Raw genomic sequence first — 4,241 nt, 5'->3', positions numbered from 1 at the left:
TGGGCGATACCACCACTAAAACCCACAGAATTATGTGGGTAATACCACCACTTCAAATTCACTACTCAATACCAATTAGCAGATGCACGTGTTTCTCTCTGCACACCTGATTAGCCTTGACTTAGAACTTAATTCACAGGTATAATTGGGCACAGACTGGTGAAGGGTGCCACTCTGTACCCACATTATATTAGAGAGCAAAGATGGCAACCTAAAGACCTGCCTACGATGGAATCGACTACCAAATCTGATGAGTAACGTGACTAAGTGCTGTTTAATGCCCACGACATTTATGTTCCTCCATCCTTTTATTCATTTTCTCCATCTGATAAAGAGCTTTGGAAGAAGGAGTGTGTATTAATACTAATATATATGAATATAAAACATATATAAAATTTTAAAGTCTCTTAAACTCCCAGGAGAGTACTTTCTATGTAATGTGAACTGATATGTGTTGTTCATTTATTTCTACCCCTCTCCCTCTCCAGATTGCTCATTCTCAGATTTTTGCTAACGCCTGCTGATAGGAAAGTCAGTAGGAGCACACCTAGGGATTTAACCGTATTCTCTAGAATGTTGGTTCATTACTGACTCTAACTAGAAATGAGACCCCCCAAATAAGCAGATGAGAAAAACTCAGAGGGGAATTTAAAAGAGTAATAATGCAGGCCTGTTGGAAGTAACATTGGTGATTGTTGCTTGAAATGATTGCAATGGACTTTTAGTTCTCTCCATTACCCTACTGCTATTTATCAGTTTAATATATGGAATCTCATTGAAGAGGGATGTGGGGAGGAGGGCAATATCCTCCGGTTAAAAAATTGTTCAATTTTATGACTGGCTTATTTTTATTTGATAAGGTATAATCCCCAAGAATAATTACAACCAAATTTGACAGAGTAGAAGAGAGTTCCAAATTAATGAAAATATTTCAGAATTTCCTGAGATGTGGGTATAAATGAAACAGGTAGCCTATGTGTATGATAAATTTTATGTGTATTGATCTAATATAAAAAAGTAAAATATCCACAAAATAATTTTGCTGTCAAAATCAGAAGGTAAAATGAAGGCAGTTACACCTGATTTTATCAGCACCTATTTCTCTACTGGATTAGACACAGGAGGCACATGCAAAAAGCTGAAAATGGTAAAATTAATAGCAAAGTGTCTTTTCTTCTTTGTTATCACACTGAGATGACATAAAATGCATTAGAGTTCCCCTTTTAGGAAAGTGTTATAGTATGTTTGAATAAAATAAAATTACTCTAAAATTAGGAAGCAGTGAGAATGCACATTGCATATAAGCTTTAGAAACACTCATGGAAATTCCAATCGTTCCTTTCTAGCAACATCATTATGGTCATTAAGATATATGAAATCTCCTTTCTTAAAGGCCACAGATATGCACTGTAGATTAATACAACCTGTCCAATTTTTTATTTTTATTTTTTGTTTCTAGATTTACAAGTCTCATTTTAGTGCATCTTGTTTCGTATGGTTTGCTCACATAAGTACAATCAACCATGGCATATAAAATTACAAGGAACTTATGGTGAAGAGACCCTTGGTTTTTGGGCTATAAAGTTAAAATTTCCTTTTCCCACTAAGTCCACAGATAAATTGTTTTCTAAAGATGCCACCTGTAAGATACCCACTTTTCTAGATTGGGTACTTCTGTACTGTGACGTTGGTACCAAGATTCCGCAAAGGTGAGCTAAACTCCCAGGTAGGACCTGACAATCGGGGATCCTAGAGGAAGGCAGGAAGGCAGGAGGTGGCGAGGGGAATTGTTCCTTGCTGTTTTGCTTACTGTTTCTTCTGCACCATTCTTGTAGCAGCTCCCACACCTTCCCCCTTCACAGGACCACCAGTTGCTTACAGATTCAAATGGTTCCAGTTTCCAGGTTTTTATTTACATTCCCAGAATTGTCCTTATATTTCCCTCTTAGAGAAACCAGCACCAGGCAGGCAGCTACTACCCCTTGGAGGTTTTAATCTCAGTCCTGCTTGGTATTTCCTCTGAATTTCTGAGGAATCAAGAGCATCTGGGCTGTATCTCCTCCTCAGAGACCTGAGTCCAGTTTTACGGTGTCCCTCATTCTCCAAGCTTCCAGATTGTAATTGTCCTAGCCACTCTCCTTTTTTCCCATTCTGGAATGCTGTAACTACTTCTGGAAGTTATTTTCTTTTCTTTCTTTTTTTTTTTAAAGATTTATTTATTTATTTCTCCTCCCCCACCCCGGTTGCCTGTTCTCTTGTCTATTTGCTGCATCTTCTTTGTCTGCTTCTGTTGTTGTTTGCACCACGGGAATCTGTGTTTCTTTTTGTTGCATCATCTTGTTGTGTCAGCTCTCTGTGTGTGTGGCACCATTCCTGGGCAGGCTGTGCTTTCTTTCCCACTGGGTGGCTCTCCTTACAGGGCGCACTCCTTGTGCGTGGGGCTCCCCTATGCGGGGGACACCCCTGCATGGCATAGCACTCCTTGTGCGCATCAGCACTGTGCATGGGCCAGCTCCACACGGGTCAAGGAGGCCCGGGGTTTGAACCGTGGACCTCCATGTGGTAGATGGACGCCCTAACCACTGGTCTGCCACCTCTCTCTTATTTTCAACATTCCTCTTTTGCCTTGTCAATCCTCCAATATCTCTTCAAACAAGTCCATATCTTAAATTCTCTCTGCTTAAGGTACTGATGTTGATTCTCTTTTCCTCACTTGACCCTGATGGATACAATACTAAATACCAGGTATTGTTTAAGAAACTGAACCTTGAAAGATGGATTATGGGAATGATTTCATCAGGCCTTTGGACTCCTACACAGTGCTCCTTGCTAATGGGAAATGGGTTGTCTGTTGCTCAATCAGAGAAAAGTGTGGTAGCAGAATGATTAACAATTATTAATTGTCATTTTTTATCAAGTATCTACTGAACCAAATGTCTTGGGGAACAAAGGGTAGTTGCATTTGACAGAAATGATCATTTTAATGACTGAGTGGGATGAAAATTTCAACTGCATCTGAGAGTTTACAGAAAGAAATTGACAAGATCAAGGTTTTGTTCCCTTAATTCAAGTAATGGGAATGATACCCATCAACTAGTCTTTTTACTTCTATCTATTTTATTCCTTATCATTAAGCTGCTGGTAACCTCAGTAGATAATTGAACTGAAAAAAATTAATGCCTATTTGTACCTTAATGGAAAGCAAGCCTATATCATGTACCTCCTGCAAGTATTCCAGATTAGAGTTTCTGAAGCTTGAAAAATCAGTACCAAAGTATGTGCAGACTTTGTACAAATCCTTTTTGCTCTTAGCCAAACTAAATGGAAAATACACCCTCTTTTATATCAGGGCACAAAGGCATCACTGCATAATTCCTAGATGTCATTTCTGTCTAAGCACTATGGGGGAAGAGCCCAGGGGAAGAACGAGGCATATTTAGTTGAATTTGCTTAGGGGGCGTAGTCTTTGGGAAGTGGAAAGAGGACAGTGGTTAAGGGCAGAGGCTGATCTGTTGGACCATGAGGGCAGACTCTAAAGGCCTCTGGGAGTACCACGCCTCCACCAGTCACTGGATAAACCCAGGTCTGCAGTGACTCATATTGATCTCAGCGCAAGCATTTCTGCGGGAGCAGGTTTCTCCTCAGGTACATGCCTTGGCTTTCAGAGGCTGAGACTTCTCAGGATATTTTACTAAAAATGAAGCCCTACATTTGGTTAAGAGCCCCTTTGGACAATGCAGATTTTCCTTTACTCTATAGCTCAGGTCTCACGCCTTCTCCCCACTTAGCCCTCCTTTTGGTTGGATCAAGTCATACATGCAGTGAGTAAAGAGCATTTGTGTGATGGAGAAGAATGTTTTTGATTTGGTTGTTTTCTCTCTTTAGGATGAACTGAAAAGTGGAACCGCCTCCCTACTTCTCCCCAGGCAGAGGACTAGCTGTCCTCTCAGTGGCCCTGTGAAGGGGATGTGCACATCAAGAGCAGGCCAGCGCTTTTCTCTCCAGCCACTGCTCACCAGCATGGGCAGGTTCACAAGCGAGTTCCTCCATGTTTTCTGTACTGAACATTTTAGGGTGTGGGTTTATGATGATTATTTTTGAACTAGTATGCCTCATTTTTGTACATTCCTATAGCAATCCTGAGACTTGAAAATATGCACCCCTGCCCACTGTGCACAAACCCACTGGCCATAATAAGTGTGGGATTTATACAAGTGCCATTGATGAAGAAATGCATTGTT

The sequence above is a fragment of the Dasypus novemcinctus genome, chromosome 16, assembly GCF_030445035.2.
Source record: "Dasypus novemcinctus isolate mDasNov1 chromosome 16, mDasNov1.1.hap2, whole genome shotgun sequence".
NCBI lineage: Eukaryota > Metazoa > Chordata > Mammalia > Cingulata > Dasypodidae > Dasypus > Dasypus novemcinctus.
This window is presented reverse-complemented; position numbering follows the sequence as displayed.